Source organism: Sardina pilchardus, chromosome 3 (assembly GCF_963854185.1).
Source record: "Sardina pilchardus chromosome 3, fSarPil1.1, whole genome shotgun sequence".
Lineage (NCBI taxonomy): Eukaryota > Metazoa > Chordata > Actinopteri > Clupeiformes > Clupeidae > Sardina > Sardina pilchardus.
The window spans coordinates 16,199,336-16,220,143 of record NC_084996.1 but is presented as its reverse complement, the minus strand read 5'-3'; the positions used below and the strand labels follow the sequence as shown (position 1 = coordinate 16,220,143).

Genomic DNA, 20,808 nt, shown 5'->3' with positions numbered 1-20,808 from the left:
CTGTGTGCGGCTTTGAAAAAGTTGTTGTTTGTTTGTTTTTATTCAATTGTTTTAACTTTGTCGTGCGAGGTGAAACGTCGCCAATGGCTGTCTCGCCTGTAATCACCGCATAACATTAATGTTCTACGCTCTCGTCACCAGTCGCTTGCAGTCTGAATGGAGCATCCTTTGGTGCCATGGTGCAATGGTGCCATGTCTGAGATGTCCTCTGCTGACTGTGTGTTTACATCAAACTGTGGTCTCTGTGTGTGTGTGTGTGTGTGTGTGTGTGTGTGTGTGTGTGTGTGTGTGTGTGTGTGTGTGTGTGTGTGTGTGTGTGTGTGTGTGTGTGTGTGTGAGTGTGTGTGTGTTTGTGCGTGCGCGTGTATGTGTGTGTATATTTGTGTGTGTGTATGTGTGTGTGTGTGTGTGTGTTGGCCCTCCTCTCCTGGCCTCCTCTCACATGTGAAGCCTCTGTCTTGTCCCCACGTTCCCCCGGTGTGGCCTGGAGTCTGTCCCCCTCCATCGTGCCTGGCATCTGGAGCTCAGTCAGCACTTCTCCGCTTGTCACCAGACACTGAATAATTTAGCCTTTCACTCAAGCTGTCATCCCCTCTGCTTTCTATCCCTCTTCCTCTCTTCCCCTCTGATTTCAATGCTAGTGGTGCTAGTGGTGTGTGTGTGTGTATGAGAGAGACAGAGAGAGAGATTTGACTCTTGTTTAAGTGCAGCACACACACACACACACACACACACACACACACACCATGGGAGAGACAGACAGAGAGAGTTGACTCTTGTGTAAGTGCAGCACACACACACACACACACACACACACACACGCGCGCGCGCATACAGAGACACATATACAGAGTGAGAAAGTAAGAGCATGCTGTAGGTGAGAATCAGAGGAGAATAGCTGACAGAAACAGAGAGATGGAGAGCGACAGAGGGAGGAAAGTCCCCTATGTCTCCTGTTGGAGCCCTCCAGGTGCAGCAATAGAAGGCCATACATCAAATCATCAACTCCGGCGCATGGACCATGGATGTGTGTGTGTGTGTGTGTGTGTGTGTGTGTGTGTGTGTGTGTGTGTGTGTGTGTGTGTGTGTGTGTGTGTGTGTGTGTGAGAGAGAGAGAGAGAGAGAGAGAGAATGCAGTGTGTTGAGGCCTGAAGCTGTGTATAATGTGTGTTAGTTTGCGCGTCTGCGCTATAATATGCGGACGACCTCTCATATGTCCTTGGGTATCAGGACTTGAACAAAACACACAGATGTGCCTGAACCAGAACAGACAGACAGTGCAAGAAATGTTTTGAGTGGGAGACATTCAACTGTCATGACAAAATGCAGTTTTGTCAGCTGTCTTCTGCCGCCATGCCTGACAGTAGAGACCTGTGCGAGAGATGCAAAGCCGAAGTAAACAAATCCTGTTCAACATCCTCTGATGAGCTGTGTTTTGACAGCGAAGAGAAAGACAGATTTGTACATGCACCATTTTAGAAACAGAAAATGAGAGAGAAAGAGAGAGAGAGAGAGAGAGAGAGAGAGAGAGAGAGAGAGAGAGAGAGAGCGCATATGGGGGGAAGGGAAACAAGAAAGCTGGAGTTGGAGATAGCCGAAGGGACGTAATCTCATCGAAATCTCATTGAAAGTTAATCTCGTGCATGGCGGAGCTTAGAGAGCAGCGCCACTACTGCGGCAAGGCAGAGCCGGTGGGGTGGTCCCCGCAACATGAGGGTCGGCGCGCTGATCGGACTTAATCCGGACGCTCAGACACACTCCACACTCTCACTGATATCATCACAGGGCACCAACGCCACACTTGAACTCTGACATTGCGTAGCAGTGTGGCAGAGAATGGGGGTGTCTTCCCGTTTGGACTTTGGGTTGAAGGAAGCTGATAGCAGTATGGCAGGACTTGGAGGAGGCTGTGCGCTGGAGTGTCCTGCATTGCCCAGGGCAGAGGGGAGAGTGGACAGGGCTGGACCTAGGGCTGGAGCTCCTGTGCAGACAGAACCCTCAAAGAAGAGCTGAAAGCCTGGCAATCTAAAAGCTGGGCCAGCTTCTTCTCAGTTGTTGTTTAGATGTCTTGTTCAGTTTTTGATACAACTTTAACTTGCTGGGCTGTGACATTGAGAATATGAGTTTACAACTAGAGCGGAAGCCATGGAAGTGGCAAGGCACAAACAGTACGGCATTATGTAATGCCCATGGCTATTGGTCTTATAATAAGGAACATGTTTAGGTCATGAAAGAGAGAGGGACAGAGAGAGATGGGGAGACATACAGTAGGCCCTGTCCACATTAAGCCTGATACATTCTAAATAATACAGTTTTGCATACACACTAGTAAACAAAAACGTTATAGAAATGTTTGTTGTATGTATCATGGCAACCGCAAGTCATCGTAGGTTGTTTTTGAGTGTCGCATTCCTTGTCGGAATGCACCGCTTTAGAGCGGATGGAAGACCAAACGGAGACATGATTAGCCGTCTTGATATTTACCCAGCTTTATGTGGACAGGGGGGGCCATAGAGAGAGATAGAGAGAGAGAGATAAAGTAATAGAGAGAGAAAGAGAGATAACGTGATAGAGAGAAAGAGAGATAACGTGATAGAGAGAGAGAGAGAAAGAGAGATAACGTGATAGAGAGAGAGAGGGTGAGATAGAGAGAGAGCGATGGAGAGATTGAAGGTCTTCGGGGGACGGAGATGATCAGGCCCTGAAGGTGTGCCATGGGTGTTGCTGTTGCTGTGACTAATTAGCAGGGAGTCGAGCTGTGCGGAGGGCAAGTCACGCTCCTGCCCCCTCTCCCTCTCTCTCTCTCTCTCTCTCTCGCTCGCTCAAGTGCCATTCATCAGAAATAAAGAGCCCTAATTATTAAGGTCCCTCAGCCCGCCGCGGCCAACCGCCGACCCGTGCCCACCTGGACACACACTCGACAGATTACACAACTCCGTTTTTATGTGTGCCACTGTAGCGCTTGTTAAACCACCATCTGTATGATTGTGTGTGTGTGTGTGTGTGTGTGTATATGTGTGTGTGTGTGTGTGTGGGATTCATATGTGTGTGAGGAGTCAGAGCAGGACACACAGCAGCCAAGTGGACAGGAGACAGGACGACAGCAGCCTGCGGGGCCTTCACACAACAATGAACATGCAGTTTGCAGTGCACATGAAGACACACACACTACACACATACACACACATACACACACACTACACACCACACACAGGACTTACACGCACACACACACACACACACTACACACTACACACTACACACAGGCCTTACACACACACACACACACACACACACACTACACACAGGCCTCACACACAGACAGACACACACACTACACACTACACACTATTTGTTGTCATTATTTCGATGGTGTGGTGCTGAGGGATTTGCTTCTGGGTCTTCAGCTGCTCCCCAGCCAGTGACCCCCCCTCCCCTCCCTCCCCATCACCCACCCACCCACCCAGCCAGCCCAGCCCAGCACAGCAGAGCAGAGCACAGCACAGCACACACTGAGCTGTCCTGCAGCTGCCAGAGCACCATGGAAACACCTCCTCTCTGTTATTATGGGATGATCCATACAACTGCTGTGTCACTATGACCACCTCGGTGAGAGCTGATGTAAAGGGTTTTATTTGGGGGAGGAGGGGGGGGGGGGCATTGTAGCAGATAGAAATAGAGGGAGGAAGGGAAGGAGAGGGAGGGAGAGAGAGACAGAGAGAGAGAGAGAGACTTAGAAGGCATCAGTGCCAACAGGTTAAGAACACATCTGCCACAGGGGCAACATGGGGAAAACAAATTTCCGGTGCAAAGCGGTCCTCCATGCGTGTCACCCCTTCCCCCCACCCCCACCCCCACAGCACCCACCCACCCTGGAGCACAACGTGTCCATCCCAGAGCTTACGCAACACCCAGCATGGCCGAACTGAAGGCTGCGTCTAGCTGCCAGCACAAGTTTCGGCCTCTGCGAGTCTCCGATTTAGTCGCTTCTGTCTTATCGTGCCCAGAACGGCGCTTTGCCTCCAAGTCACAGTCAGCACACAGACTGGACTGGACAGAAGGCTCTTGTGTAAGCAAGAACCGCCTTAGCAGCGCAGCGCTGTGCTCTGTTGTGCGGACCGATACTGACTGCGCTCCCTCTCTCGCCGATCAAAAACATTCAGCCGTGGCGCACGCGAGGCTGCTACTTGAACATTTTGTGCCGCGCTGTAGAATTGCTTTAAAAGTGGTGGACATTCACAAAACTTCAGAACAAGTGTTGAGTGGGGAGTTGTTGTTGTTTTTTTTAAATCCTAGTTGCATTGTTTCTCCCCTTAACTAATTAATTACTACAACAACAACTACTACTACTACTACTTAAAGGGATAGTTCGGATTTTAAGACACGAAGTTGTATGGGTTCCCTGTCAGCAACGTAGTGCATCAGCACTGACTTACCCCCGACAGCGTCCTGTGAGCCGAGATCCAGCCGGTTTTTGATCGTTTTTGATGCCGGACTATTTTCTTCAGCAAGTTTCTGGGGTCACGAAAGTAAAGTGTTTTTCTTCTCAAAACCATATGCGTTCAACAGAGTGATATATTTGCACCACAAAAACGTTGTCCAGCTGTCAGTAGCGCGCAGTGATAGGAATCGCGAAAAATAAGTAAGTGATAACGAGGTTTGAATTTTTCCTGGACAACGTTTTTGTGGTGCAAATATATCACTCTGTTGAACGCATATGGTTTTGAGAAGAAAAACACTTTACTTTCGTGACCCTAGAAACTTGCCGGACTACTTTCTTCAGCATCAAAAACAATCTAAAACCGGCTGGATCTCGGCTCACAGGACGCTGTCGGGGGTAAGTCAGTGCTGATGCACTACGTTGCTGACAGGGAACCCATACAACTTCGTGTCTTAAAATCCGAACTATCCCTTTAATTAACCACTTTGTTTATGCGTTTTGGCATTAGCCTTCTGATTTTGCTCTTCTACAAGGGAAAAAGTGACAAGCTGACTCCAGATCAGCCACTAAGGTGCTCCTGAGGCTCTCTCTTTAGTCGGATTGGGTGGTTTTGGGGGGAGTGTAAGGCTGTTGGACAGCTGCCCTGCTGCTGCATATAATTGATGGCTTTCAGCAGAGCCTGGAGCCTGGTCTGTCCCTGCAGCTGATCCCAGAGCAGTGGTGCCCATCGCCCTCAGTGGTTCTCATTAGCCCCCGGCATGTGCGGTCAGCTCTGGAGTCCATTAGTCACCCAGCGCCATGGCTGAGGACAGCAGCGTCTCTCTCTCTCTCTCTTTCTCTCTCTCTCTCTCTCTCTCTCTTTCTTTCTTTCTCTCTCTCTCTTTCTCTCTGTCCCTCCATCTCTCTGTGTGCATCCAGATGTCTGATTGAAGGATTGGGGGCGGCGGGGAGAAGTCATCCCAGCATCCCCTCCCCGCAGCCCTGGACAGGACTAACCCTCTCCTTTGATATTGTCCTCGGAAGGACGTTTGCCACTGATCCTCAGCAAATCCTTCTCTCTCTCTCTCTCTCTTTCTCTCTTCCTCTCTGTCTCCCTCTCACACACACACACACTCACTCCTGCTCACCCTCTCTCTTTTTCTGTTGCACTCTCTTTTCTATCCTCCCTCTCCACCCCTCTCTTTTCTCTCTCCATACTTTCCTCTCTCTCTCTCTCCCCCACATCACTTGCTATGGTGGCTGCTTTGAAATGTAAATGGTGGGTCTATCTTTCATAGTTTAATTCGGTCAGACGTCTTTATTGCTGCTCTCTCTCTCTCTCTGAGAGTGGGATGTGCTCAGCAGGTGCTGTTCGGCGTTATGGAAGAGACAGGGCTCAAATTCACACAAGAGAGGGCAGAGGCACAAAAACACCCCCGTTTGTTCTTCTATCACGGGAATAAACGCTGTTTGTCTCTGTGGCGGGCTATAAGCTGTGTTGTGTGTGTGTGTGTGTGTGTGTGTGTGTGTGTGTGTGTTTGTGTGTGTGTGAATATGAAAGTGTCTGTGCATTTGGGTGTTTAAAGCAGTGCCCTTGTGTACAGTATGTGTTTGTATTGTGTATGTCTGTGTATGTCTAGGAAGGATTCAGTCTTTTATGTATCTCTCTCTCTCTGGGTGTGTGTGTGTGTGTGCGTGCGAGCGCATGTGTGTGTGTGTGTGTGTGTGTGTTAGAAAGCGAGTGAGAGGGGCTGAAAGTGGGTCAGGTGTAAGCACTCTCTCCAGGAGAGCAGACAGAGCAGAGGCCAGCAGGAGACCGTGCTGTTCTTTGAGCTGCGTCCAACAGCCCTCCTCTAAACACGCCGCCCTTCTGCTCATTTAGGACACCGTTAAGTACATTGTAATAAACATTCAATAGCGTCATGGAATACTATGAACCGTTCACAAAACCAGGCATATGCTCGCTATCTTTTTTCCATCTTGTCCATTCATACCGTCCGCAGAGCTGTCAGAACTGTTCTCATAGCTGTCTGAACTGTCCTTTTGCATAGAGCAGTGTATGTAAAAGTGTAAAGAGTACGCTTTCGGAAATGTCAATATAAAATGTTACCTACTACCTACCTAATGCTGCTTTAAGAACACTGTGTTGACAGCAGATGTATTTGTGATAGGCTGCCTGTGTCTGTGTCCATTGCACAGATAGTAGTTATGAAGTGTGTGGTGGTTTGATATTTGTAGGTGTGGTTTCCGACCGACCCGACAGGGCCACACTGTGCGTGTGTGTGTGTGTGTGTGTGTGTGTCTGTGTGTGTGTCTGTGTGTGTGTGTGTGTGTGTGTGTGTGTGTGTGTGTGTGTGTGTGTGGGGTGAGGTTTGTAAGTGTGGCACGATGAGCTCTCAAACTGTGGTTTCCCCTGTTTGACATTTTTGGCAAGCGTCGGCATAGACACAGTGTAGTCTGACCTTTATAGAAGTCAAGCTAAAAAACTCTCAGCTGTCGAGCAAGAAAAAAAAAATGTAAAACAAAAAAAAAGAAAAAGAGAAAGTTGGAGAAAGATGGAAAGCTCCAGAAATGGGTTATCAATTTAAAAGATCAGCCAAGACCTTAGAACAATAATAAAAAAAAAAAATCATACATTTAATGAGGAGAGACAAGGGAGAAGACTCCCCACCCTCTCTCTCTGTTCTCTCTCGGTCTCTCTCGACCACGGCCTCGTGTGCTTCTCCGGAACATTCCCGTCAGCAAAGGAGTCCCCTCCTGCTGTGGAGGCGTCACAGGAGCGGCGGAGGAGACGGAGGAGACGGAGGAGAAGGAGGTCCGGAGGCGATGGGCTCTCAGTGTAGCGCAGCAGGAGTCGGCGCAGCCTCCCCTTTCCACTAGCTAGTCTTTCACAGGGAGAGGAGCGCCGAAGAGCTAAATGTGTTTATTATTCAAATGAGAGTCGACAAAGTCATGGCTGGGGGTGTGTGTGCGCGTGTGCGTGTGTGTGTGTTTGTGTGTGTGTGTGTTGTCGTTGTCGTTGTTGTTGAAGAACGTATAGAGTCCCTTAGCCCTGAGTCTGCTCTGCTGAGTCACTCCTACACTCACATACACACACACACACACGGACACACGCACACACACGGACACACACACACACGGACACTCACACACACACAGACACGCACACACACACACACACACACACGTACGCACACACATAGATCCTTGGTGATTACATGAGAGCACATCCTGACTGTGCTCAAAGAGGGCCGCCTACAGTGGTCGCAGCAATGATTTAGCAGACAAACAGTGTGCTCGCTTCGGTTTTTTATGTGTGTTTTTTTTTGTCATTTAGCCTAATTAAGGAACATACATTATTTAAAGCATTATTAGATGGCTCCCTGGAGTGCACCAGACTGGAGGTAATGTTGCAAGGGTCATGCTGCGTGTGTGTGTTTGTGTGTGTGTGTTAGAGAGAGCAAGGGTTGGAGAAAGGAGAGCGTCATCGTCTTCTCTTTTCTCATTATGTCCCTGAATTTGTATCTGTTTTTTGGATGTTATTTGTCAGCTGTTTCCCAGTCCGTTTGATGACCCATATAAGATGAAGAGAAAGGGAGAGAGAGCCCAAAAGACAGAAGTTAATCAGAGGTAGAGTACTTGAAAGAGAGAAAGAGATGGAGAAAGAGAGAGAGAGATGGAGACTTTGAAAAAGAAATAAAGACAGAGAGAGAGAGGGAGAGAGAGATGGAGACTTTGAAAAAGAAATAAAGACAGAGAGAGGGAGAGAGAGAGAGAAAGTGCATGATTAACACAAAAGAGTGGAATTAAGAGAGCAGTGAGTAATCAGGCAAATGTGTCTCTCTGCAGCCCAGCGGGACGTCTCCAGGGGAGAGAGAGAGAGAGAGAGACCGAGAGAGAGAGAGAGAGAGAGAGAGAGAGAGAGATGATGATTATGTAACAGGAGGCAAAGTATTTGTGTGCTCCCTTCAGAGAAATCCCTCCAGCTTTTGAGAAGAGGAGGTGGTAACCCCCACCACCCCCACCCCACACCTTCCCCATCCTCCAGAAACCCCTCCCACCCTTCGGTGATGCTCCAGCATAGAAAAGAGACATACACACACACTCACACACACACACACAAGAGGGTGTGGGCTGTGCTGTGTTCTACCGCGCGATGGGGGATTCGATGACGGTGTTTTTTTTTTGTGTGCGTGTGTGTCTTTTTTTCGGGGACCTCGTGGGCTGAAGAAAGCCTCCCCCCGGGGACTCAGCCGAGAGGAGAAAAGTAGGCCTCGTCCCCGATGGAGGCTCCCTCTCTCCCTCTCCTGTGGTTGATTTCCAGGGAAGCAGCCTGCTTATGCCCACACGCCATGCGGGAAAGAGGGGGAGAGAGAGAGAGAGAGAGAGAGAGAGAGAGATAGACCAACATGGTGGAACTGATAAGAGAGTGAGGGGGAAGGAGAGATAAATGAGATACATGAGATGAGGGAAACGGAGAGAGAGAGAGCGAGGGAACAATGGAACCGAGAGGAAGTCAAATGAGAGAGGGAAAGAGAACGAGAGGAGGAGTAGGAGGAGGAGGAGGGCAGGAGAGAACGGGAGACAAATAACCACTGCGGCAAGGCCAGCGCCTCCTCCAAACTGGCACATCAGGGAAAGACTGCAGAGGAGGCGCTCGGAGAAACACCGAGAATGGGAGAGGAAATGAAAAGACACAGAGTCTGACAGAGAGAGAGAGAGAGAGAGAGAGAGAGAAAGAGAGAGAGAGAGAGAGAGAGATATCCAGAGAGAGGAAATGTACCGCTCCCTCCAGAGAACCAAACGAGTGAAACAGGGCTATAGAGAAAGAGCCAGAGATTGAAAGGGCAGGAGATAGAGAGAGGCAACTGCATGGGGAGAGAGGGAGAGAAAGAGAGAGAGATAGAGAGAGAGAGAGAGAGAGTGAAAGGCAGAGAGACAAAGAGGGACCAAAAACACCCCTCCTCTTTTGAAAGGGCAGCCTCAGTGGCAGGCTTCACCCTCACACCCTCCCCCCAAAAAAAGAAGACAAGGAAGAGAGAGAGAGAAAAGGGAGAAATGCAGAATCCCCTCTAGACGGGAGGCAGCTCTTTTCAGCTCCGCGCTCCATCATCAAGGTGCCTTTACCTGTCGACCGGCATCACGGCGGCGAGCGGAGTGGGGGGGGGTGCGCGGCGCGCGGGCGCCGTGCCGGCGTGATGCGAGCTGTCAGCCACACTTCCTGCCCCGGCCGTCCGCCAGCGTGGCCAAGCCTGTCTTGACGGCCGGACGCTGGAGAGGGCGAGGGAGGGGCTGGGTGGACCGAGCGGGCGGCGGACAGAGCGAGAAGTCAGCGTTGGTTTAGAAAGGACGCCGCGGCAAGCGGTCATTTCCACACCTTGTCAGCGGGGCGCTAGGCGTTGACGGCCTGCACGTGTGGCTGATGTCCAGTGAGCCAGAGAGAGCACTTCCAAATGTGTTCATCTTTAGTCAATGGCAGTCTAAGGTATTTTAAAAATTGAGGTTTTAGTTCTGAATATGTTCAAACAGACCAGGATACTGTACATGGTGTTGCACCTGCTCCTCTCTCCTGGGTCGTTCAGCAGGACTGAAGTTAACTGTCATCGGCTCACCCAGCATTGAGAATGCACTTGGACCTTTTCACTTTCTGTAACTGGACACACAGCTTTCAGAAGATCTTGTGTACAGTATGCAGTAAGTTCCTTAGGTGACCCCTGCTTCGATGACCTCTCTCTAGAGTAGAGCAAATGATTTGATGGACATTTTTTGGGGAGGCCAAAGGCCAAACGAGCTCAGTAGGTGGACCTTAATATGGCTGACTAATGAAGCTCCCCACTCCTGATTTGAAGGAGAGGCCTGCTATTTTAGTGTGATCATTTATTTATTTGTGTGTTCTTACAAAGAACTGGGAGCAGGGAACACAGAGGCGGAAACACCAACTCATTTCATGTTGATCAAAGCATAGCAATAGTTGTTTTTTTATTCAGTTTAAAATAGAAATTCCAAATACAATGCAGTACCTGCTTTGGAACAGATTTCTTTTCTTTTTTTTTTAACCGCTGCCGTTTTTAACTGCTGTCCTTCTGTAGTCGACCATGTACAAAATACCTTCTTAAGAGGCCTTTTTTTAAAATGAAATGGCCTAAATGCATAATAATACACTTCTACTATCCTGCCAATCATAATGTCCTCCCACAGACAACCATCACGTCAAAGCACTGCTGGCCAAAAACCTGCTCCTACTCCTGCACCAACAGCCCACTCAATTGTCACGTTCTCACCATTGTCATCGTGTTATCGTTAAAACCTATAGAAGAATCTCTCAAAGAGGTTAACTGCAATTGACTAAACCCACATTGGACCAACAGGCTTTTGAGACTTTCAAACAAAGACGCTAAATACCATTAACTTTAACTCAAATGTGGTGTTCAAATCCATCTAAAGCAATTTAATAATATTTCTCGGATTATTATTTTTAAGCATGTCACCAGAACACTTGAACAGTTTCCCCTTGTCACCAAACACTTGAGCAGTTACAACTCTTGTGTTAACAGTTTACACAGGCATCGGGCATCCCAGTTATGTCCAGTCTTAGTACTTTGCCTTAGAACCACCCTGTCCCCTGGTCCCCCCTCCAGGGTGTAGTTTTGGAGAGCAGTGCTGGGCTATGTATGTGTGTGTGTGTGTGTGTGTGTGTGTGTGTGTGTGTGTGTGTGTATGTCAGAGATCCACTCTGTTTTCTGTGTGCTGTCAGGCCAAATGCATTTTTCATCACACTGATCACATTTCATTTGACAACGATAAAGTGCTCCTGGATTTATATTATGACATGTAAAACATTCATCACTTCCACTGAAGGAAAGTTATAAATTGATTTTAAGAATATTCTATAATGTCTCAAATGGCTTTTTGAAGGGTACAGCTCAGAGGTCTCTGACGCAGTTCAGTGTGTGTGTGTGTGTCTGTGGGGGGGGGGGGGGGGGGGGGGGTTATGTTACTTGATCGTTAAAACCCAATCAAAGCAAAAGACAAACCACATTGTCTTCTCTCCCACGGCAGCATTAAGATTAGTGAACAGTTTATCTGTCCTGGAAATTTCTCAGAAAAACCCAGAATGTCTACACCCCCACTGACTTCATATTTAAACCAAACACACACACACACACACACACACACACACACACACGCACACACACACTGATACCCCCATAGAGGACTGAGCTGGCAGATTGACTCTTTGAAATGCTCGGTTCCTGCCTCATTTTTTTTTTTTTGGTTCCCATGGAGGCACATTGTGATTTCTGTAATGGCCAATAATTTCCCTCCCTGAAGCGTGTCTGCGGTCGTTTCATCCCGCCAAATTGGGATGGCCAAAATCAGAGGCGGCGTGAAAAGTGATTCTCTCTCTCTTTCTCTCTCTCTCCCCCTCTCCTCTCTGATGTCTGTTTTTTCCTTCTCTTCCTCTCCTTTGTGCCCTCAATCCTCCCCCTCCCTTTCTTCGCCGGCCCGACCGCAGGAGCTCATGACATGAAAAAAACAGAAATGACAGAAAGTCAGCTTTTGGTCAAAAGCTTAGCGCAATATTCAGTCCTTTCGGGAGGTCTCTCCGTTGGGTTTTGGGCGAGATCCCCCGTTGTAAAGTGTCAGCAGTCCTTCTGGGCTTCCGTGGTAACTGTAAGGCGATCTGCTGATCATGTCAAGGGCTTTAAAGGAACACTTCACTGTTTTTTCATATTGTTATTCCCTTAAGACGAGTTGATACATACCTCTCACATTTCAATGCGTTCACTCATTGGCTCTGTTGCGCGGCGCTACAGTGATAGCACTTAGCTAGCCCAATGCATTCATTTGGATCCAAACAGAGATGAAGTTAGAAGCGACCAAACACTTCCATGTTTTCCCTATTGAAATACAGTTACGCGAGTAGTCACACGACCAAGTATGGTGAGACAAAATAAAACGTGGTGCATTTCTAAGCAGGTAAGAGGGATAACTATGTTGTGTGGCACAGTAATATCCTTACTTTTGCACTTTCAGTTTCACTTTGGAGTGAGGATATTACTGCGCTGAGTCTAAGTGCTCCCAATGTTATTCCGCCACACAAAATAGTGAAGTGTTGCTTTAAAACATGGCCGCTGCTACCCTATATGCCTTTGAGGCTGTTGCGCTAGCAATGTATCACTAAAGCACTAATGCAGTCATTTAGTTCTGAGTCATAGGTTAAGAGGCAGATAGGCTACTATGCTACCCTTTGGTTAGCTCACCCGTCTCTGTAGGCCTTTGAGAAGCGGCGGTGCTTCGAGTAGCATAAGAAATCTTCTTACTACTCTTTTCTTTTTTTTTTAAAGGTTATTTTTTGGGCTTTTTATGCCTTTAATTGGATAGGACAGTAGAGAGAATGACAGGAAGCGAGTGGGAGAGAGAGCTGGGGTGGGATCCGGAAAGGACCACGGGGCGGGAATCGAACCCGGGTCGCCGGCGTGCAGTGCAGGTGCCCCAGCCAGTTGCGCCACGGCTGGGGCCTTCTTACTACTCTTTTCTATCTACTGTTCTTTTCTTTTCTGTTCTTTGACTCTCTCTTTCTCTCTTTTTTGACTTTTGTTTTGTTCGTGTTCGAGTTTTCTTGGAACCATGGGCAACAGCCTTGTTCTGGTCAAAGCCCACTCACATCCCACTCAAGGGCTGCTGCTCAGCGAAACTCGCCACTCTGGCAGATCTGGAATCAGTTGTCCCATGTGTCCTACACTCACGTACAGTAGCCTTCACATCACCTCACCAGAAGCCACTGTCCACAGACCAGTTGTCCCAAGAATGGCTCATTGCATGTTTTCCTGAGACTTTCCAGTACATACAGTACCTGTCAGAGCCACAATGGTCTAATGTTTGTGTATGTGTGTGTGTGTTTGTGTGTGTGTGTGTGTGTGTGTATGTGTGTGTGCGTGCGTGCGTACGTACGTGCATGCGTGCGTCCGTGCATGCGTGTGTGAGACCATGGGTGTTTGAGTGAGTGTGTGTGTGACCATGGGTGTTTGAGTGAGTGTGTGTGTGTGGGCGTCTCATTCAGCGCTCTCGAGCAGCAGGTTTGGACCCCAGCGCTTGTGACTCATGGCTGTGTGTGAGGGCCTTTTATTTCTCCCTGATTAAGCTGCTCTCTCCAGCCATTCACTCCATTCACGCTGCGCCCTCCTCTCCTCTCCTCTCCGCTCCTCTCCGCTGCGCTCTGCTCTGCTCCCGATGCCTCCCCTGCCTCTGCCTTTTCAGCACCAGCACTGATTTTACTCAGAGCTGTGGGCGTCTTTTACGCACAAATCTGTCTTTTGTAAGTGTGTGTGTGTGTGTATTTACAGGCATGAATGTGTGTATGTTTTATGTGTAGCAGCCCATTGTCTGTTTGTCTATGTGTGTGTGTGTGGCTCTGTTTAAGTGTATTAGTGTATCTGTATACGTGTGTGTATCTGAATACGTGTGTGTGTGTGTGTGTGTGTGTGTGTGTGTGTGTGTGTGTGTGTGTGAGTGCGTGTGAGTGCATGTGTGTGTTTGTGTGGGTGTTGGTAAAGACAGACTGCAGGATAAGGTGACACTGAGCGCTGTAAACAACAGGCTGATTTGGTTGCTCTGTGCTGCTTCTGTGCCTCCATGAAAGTTTGACGAGACATCTGACACAGAATAACCAGAGCTGAGCTACTTTAGACATGCTGTAGGCTGCACAGAGCTGCCGTGTGTGTGTGTGTGTGTGTGTGTGGCTGCCGTGTGTGTGTGTGTGTGTGTGTGTGTGTGTGTGTTAGGGTGAGGGTGCATATAGATGAAGATATAGTGTGAGTGTGGGTTGTATTGTGGGTTGTATTTTGATTCACCTGCCTGCATGACCAGACCATGTTCAGCTTCTTCACTTCTGCACAATTGTCTCTGTGTTCAGCCGGCCAGAGAAAGCCGTAACCCAAGCTTCTCCTAATGCGCTGTGTCTGTGTGTCTCTGTGTGTGTGTGTGTGTGTGTGTGTCTGTGTGTCTCTGTGTGTGTGTGCATGCATACATGCATAGGATTGTGTGTGCCGGCTCCGTCACCCAACACTAGAGGAAAAGAGGCTTATTGTCTCTCTGCGCTCTTCCCTTTGTGTTGAGGCCACAGCCATCTGGGTCTGTGAGGGGACTTTTTTTTCCGGAGCTCATCGATCGCCTCACCTGCATCCGCGGCAGACCGGTTTCTCCCGCCTCTGGCTTTTTTCCCCCCACTTGACACGGATGCTCACTGATCCCCCCGCTAAAGCCACGAGGCACGGAGCCATGGCCGCCCTATCAGAGTCCATCATCTGTCCCTGCCAGTGCCTCTGCTGCCGCCGCGGCTTCAAATGCCGGTGACAGGCTCAGAGACATCCACCCCTGCAGAGGATCAATCAGGGCCACTGACATGGGGATAACATGACCGATAGAGTGGCCAGAGTAGCAGTTTAGTGTGTGTGTGTGTGTGTGTGTGTGTGTGTGTGTGTGTGTTTGCGCGTGTGTGCATGTGTGTGTGTGTGTGTGTGTGTGTCTGTGTGTTTGCGTATGTGTGTGTGTGTGTATGCGAGTGTGTGTGTGTGTGTGTGTGTGTGTGTGTGTGAGTGAATGAGTGTGTCTGTACTGTATCTGCATGTGTGTCTCTGTGTGTGTGCAACTTCGGCTTGCAGAGTAAAGAATTAAAGCACGTGAGAACTGAAGAACAGGAGGGGCTGAGCGAGACTGAGACTGAGACTGAGACACAGAGCGCAGGAGAGCCGGAGAACATCAACACCCGGCGGTGTCTCTGGGGCTGCAGACAGCACACAGCACACAGCACACAGCACACAGCACACAGCACACAGCCTTGGCGTAATCCGCGCCGCCTCCCTCACCTCACCTCCATCCAGCAGGCCAGGCGGCCAATTTGCTGCTTCGGGAAGGAAAGAGAGAAACAATGGCTGCGGCAATCCGTCATGTCAGGGATGAAAATAGCAAACCCCCGCTGATGATCGCCGCTGCCTGCGCCCCCTTGTTGCCATAACGGCTGCCGTGCCGAGCGGTTGCCACGGCGTCTCCAATCCCAGACTCTCAGCGGAGGTGAAGCCCCGAGTCCGTCATTAGCCAGGGGAAGCCCTTAATGACAGGCCCAGTCAGCAGCAGTAGCCAACCAGCAGCGAGCGACGGCGAGGGATGCAGGGGCTTAATGCTCCCTTACAGCTTGGCGCCCTCCTTTAGCAGCTGGAGACGGGTTATTTATCGATCCCATCACATGCATGAGAGCCTGAGACCTGCAGCTACTCTTCAGCGCAGACAGAGACTCACTAGCGTGTGTGTGTTCACGTGCTGCTAATCAGTGCCACCTCTGCACTCCTGATGTGACAAGTTCTGTGGAGTCTGGAGTAGATGTGATACAGTAACATTGATTTAAATGGCAGAAACATACAGGTTCAGTCTGTCCAGCATTTAAAAGCTAGACTAGTAATGTGTCAATATAGAGGGATAATGTATGGAACGCCAGTCATTATCGGGAAAATAAGTCCCGACAGGGCGGAGCCGTTTCGCTGAGAAACAAATAGTTCACAACAGACACTAAACTTGAATCAAGCATTCTTTCACTTTCACTTGTAAATGAAGTTCCATTTCAAGAAATGACCGGACTGCTTGTGGAATGATATGAAAGACGTAAATCAGAGCCACGAAAGTCGTTGCCATTGACAGCAATAATTATGTTTGCAGCGGTAATTACATGAATTTATTTTACCATAAAACGTTGGGAATCCCATTCAAGTCAATAGAGCGTTCTGCTGGCATTGTGAAGAGCCGTATAATAAGTGCAGTTGGTTGTGTGAAACTCAATAAAAAATAACGGACAACCAAAAAAAACCGAACTCCAAATAGAGAACTGTCTGGAAACCCAGCCTTGAAGATATCTGTGCCCTACAGAGAAACTGAGTGTGTTTTTTTCCAGCCATCCTTTTAGTCTGGTTTGGCGTTCAGTATTAAATCCTTGTCTGAGGACTCGATAATGAATAGTGCAGTCCGAAGGCCTGAGATTTACGCCCTTCAGTCAAGATTACTTCATCATGACTTCAGCCTCGGCTTATCTAATGACGACTGGCGTCCCTCTGGAACCTTCTGCACGTTTGCGCTGTATTTCATCAACACATCGCTTCGTTCTTCTACATTTCATCTGCGTCTGTCTACCCCCTGACCCCGTTCTTTAAATCCCAGATCATTACTCTCTGCACTTTTTTTACCCTCTCAGTTCATCAGAGCTTTCCTCCATCTACTCTCTCATTTGATGGGTGGCCTTTAATTCTGCATCTGCTGCTGTGCTGATCTGGCTTTAGCTCAGCCTCCGCGCTCTCGTTCTGCCCACACAGCCCGCTCGCTCTCTACTGCGTGGGTCTGATCTGAGGTCAGTAGTGCTGCCCTTTGCCCTCTGCTGCTGCTGCTGATGATGATCATGATGATGATGATGGTGATGATTACGATGGAGAGCGTGTCACCGGTCATCTGCTGAGATGGAGTCCAGCTGGTCATGCGGTCTCAGCCCACGGATCTACTGAGAGCAGCAGACACAACACAAGCCCTCCGTTTATGTCAGTCGCTGCTTTTCCTCCGCACTATTATGCGGCTCTTTGTCAAGCGGATGTCCGACCCTTCGGCTGATTCAGATATGATGCTTGCAGTACATACGGATATTATGTGTGAACGACACCGACGCACACGAACAGAATCTCCGCGTGGTTGAACAGGCTGAACGTGGTTGAACACGCACATGAACAGCATCGTTCAGACACGAGCTCATTTACATTGTAAATTATTTATATAAATAAGATACTAGGAGGGGAGTAGTGAAAGAGCCGACTGAGTTCCAAATGTGCCCCAACTGCTTGATATCTGCAGAACATGCGGACACCTACTGTATGTTTGAAAGTAGACCCTATCCCACCACCCATTCAGTATACAGTATCTATCTATCTACAGTATATACAGTATCTATCTATCTGTCCATCCATCCATCAATCCATCCACACTGGCAAGCCACACAGCTTCAAACAGACACATGACACAGCAAAAAAACACATCACAGTAATGGGATTGCATGCAAATATCTTTTGAAACAGCAGTAGGACAGAGACTAGTGCTGCTACTGTAGGTATCTCCAGTGATGATAATGAATACACCAGCCAGAGTGTATGATATTTACAGGGGAGCCCATGTTGTTGTCGCTCCGACTAAATGGAGAGTTGCGTGTGGGAGAGGTGTGAAGAAGTGACGCAGTAGAGGCGTGAGCGGAGCCGTGTGTGCTCTAGAGGCGAGTCTAGCCCAGCCTGCCCCCCTCTCTTTGCCCCCTATCTGCCCCCTCTCTTTGCCCCCAGCAAACTCAGGGGGAGCCTGGTTAAATGCCCACAGACCTGAGTTGGATGTGCGGCGGTTTAATGTTTAATCGTAGGCTTCCGAAAGCTTATCTCAGCTTTCTCTTGGCGTTTTTTTTTTTTTTTTTTTTTTTTTTCTTTCTTGGAAAGGAGCTGAATTGCCTCTGCAAACTGAAAAAGCATACATTTGCATGTATTTTCTCCCACAGGCTAAGCAAATTGATGTTTTATTTATTTCTCTCCTTCTCTCTGTGGGTCTTTTGTGTTCAGGTTGGAAAAAATGGAAATGACTATTCAGCCCGTCCTCAAATATGTGGAAGTAATTTCATCGGTATTCAAAGCGCTGATTTGTAGAGTTAAACAGTAGATCACCACTCCAGGAATCTCCCGAGCATCTCTTAACTTCTCGGTGCCTCCTTGCTGAGGCTTTTTTTTTCTCCTTCTTCGGCTGAGCTGTCAAAACATCAACATGGGCTCCGTACGAGACGGAAGCGTAATTGTCTGGGACAGCCAAACCGGAAGATTCCACTCGCGGCTCAGCTTCCCCCTAAAATGAAAAGAAAAGGAGCGGTGTGGGCAGCACTCTCAGAGAGAGTGTGTGTGTGTATGTGTGTGTGTGTGTGTGTGTGTGTGTGTGTGTGTGTGTGTGTGTGTGTGTGTGTGTGTGTGTGTGTGTGTGAACACTTGCCTTACAAGCGCCCAGTGTCCAGGTAGCCCAAGCAGCAGGTAGCCCCCACTGGATCGAATGCACCCTTCTGAGGGACACACACACACCGTTTCATAAGCCCAGCTGGCTGTCTGTTCTGCAACAATGGAGGGACCATCCTCCTAACCTGCAAGACCCCCCTCCCTCCACACACGCACACACACACACACACACACACACACAAAAGACAATCGATTGTGTCATACAGTAGCATGAAAACAAGAGGCAGGGAGGAGCACAGAGACAGCCTCTGACTCGCTGCTATATCAGCTGGACGGCGGTCGGGGCTGCGACGGTTAAAGAGGCTCGTGAATCCACTGCTCCGGCGCATGACTGTGTTTGTGGGGAGAGACGGGAAAAGGTCACCCAGCGGGGAGCAGCGGCCAGCCCCGTCCTGTAATATCAGCCTCCGCACCGCACCACACCACACCACACCGCGCCGTACCGCGCCTGTACCGCGCCTGTACCGCGCCTGCCCGCTCAGGAGCAGGGGGAGAAGATGAGGATGAGGAGGAGGAGGAGGAGGATGATGAGGAGGAGAAGTGTTGCACCCTAGGAAAGGACAGCTTGAGATGCTCACACCTTATGCAACCCCCTCCTCAGTACTGCCATATCAAGTGTGTGTGTGTGTGTGTGTGTGTGTGTGAGTGGGCGTGTATCCCTGTCAGCACACATATGTCTCCTAGATGCCTGGAAAAGATCTGAACAGCTTGATTACATTGCGTTCCATTTTAGACATCAAGATTTTCCAGCAGATGTAGAACTCAAATGTGTCTTGACAATGAAATAGCGCTGACATTTATGAGATCAAAATAAGACGTTCTAGATGGAACGCGATCGTATTTAAGACATTAACATTTCCAGTAGATGTAGAACTACAATACGCATTGACAGTGAAATGGCGCCGACGTTTGTAAGATCAAAATAAGACGTTCTGAATGGAACACTACAGAATTAAGCTGTTCAGATCTTTCCCAGGCGTCTTTGAGACGTATGTGTGCTGATTTGAATGTGTGTGTGTGTGTGTGTGTGTGCGTGCGTGTGTGTGTGTGTGTGTGTGTGTGTGTGTAAATACTGTATGGTGGTGGATGTGTCTTTCTATTGCTTTTCAGTAAGCAACAACCCACCACATCAGCAAATTGCCCTACGCTATGCTTGTAGTGGACTAGCAGGTGTCATGTCAAACTGACAGAAACAACAGCACTCCGTATTCACCAGAAGTTCCTTCCGTTTTGACAGGAGAACTGTGAGAACGCAGGAAGACTCGCCAGACCCCTAATCACTGCCTTCGCATCAGCGCGCTGTCCTCGGATCAGTGTTATGTAACACGCTGACAGGATGAATGTCAGTCTGTGTGTGTCAGCAGCCTGATGCTGTGCTGCGGGCCGAGCTCAGGGATACCAGGGGGGGGGATCTCTAGCTGCACGGAGTGCACGCCTCACTTGAACCTTCAGTTAGAGTGCACTGGATCAGCCTGCCTGGGATTCGCTTTTTTTTTTTTTTTTTGCTGATGAGATTCCCAAAGTATCGTCTGACTTGAATGCAGGGCGTTCAGTCTGTGCTGATGAGCCAGGTCACCTAGGGTTCATGTGCGGCAGAAATACTCGGTGTAGAAAAGAAATATCTGTCTCTTTTTGGCATACAGGTACAGTAGAGGCCATGATTCTGGCAACAGCTTCTTGCTTGAGCTCTTGAACACTTAGACCCCTATCTTACATTGAAGCCATACTTTGAATGGCTGGATTTTTTTGTAACTATTATTGTTTCTTTCCTTGTTACAAAGCCGAGACTGTGGAAGGAATTTAGTGAATTTTGAAAAAAGTGTATTGGATTAAAATTGTCTGCATATGTGTGAGTTGTGTGTATACACAACATTGTCTAGACATACCCTGGACCTTTACATAGACTCTCTCACCAGACTAGTACTCTTTGGGGTCGTTCAGAGTGCCGATGTGACACACACGTCTCAGGCGCATCTCCAGCCGTGCTGTAAACGCGTGCAGGCCAGGAATAGGGCCGGCGTGTTGGAAGCCTTTCCAGTCAAAAGTGAAAGTGAAAGTGATGTTTTAATAAGCAGACTGACCACAGCAAGCAACTGTCTACAGCGAGCCCTTTCACAGACTAGACCAGACTAATCGATCCAGGAGCACGGTGTCATCAACGGTATGCCTTGTCCACTCTCCAGCCCAGGTGCCACATAGAGCACCATGATTGCAACAACTCATTCCCCTGATGGTCAAGTGACAAGGCAGTGGTCAACAAACTGAGAAAAGAGTTGATATACTGTACATTTGGTGTGTTTGAAATGAAAGAGAGTGCTGGAC

The 20,808-nt window shown here is 48.8% G+C and overlaps 1 protein-coding gene across 3 annotated transcripts in view; it reads left to right on the top strand.

The window, feature by feature from the left end:
• Positions 1-20,808, top strand: part of prkcab (protein kinase C, alpha, b) — a 107,999-nt gene that overhangs the window by 17,198 nt on the left and 69,993 nt on the right. The window lies entirely within an intron of this gene.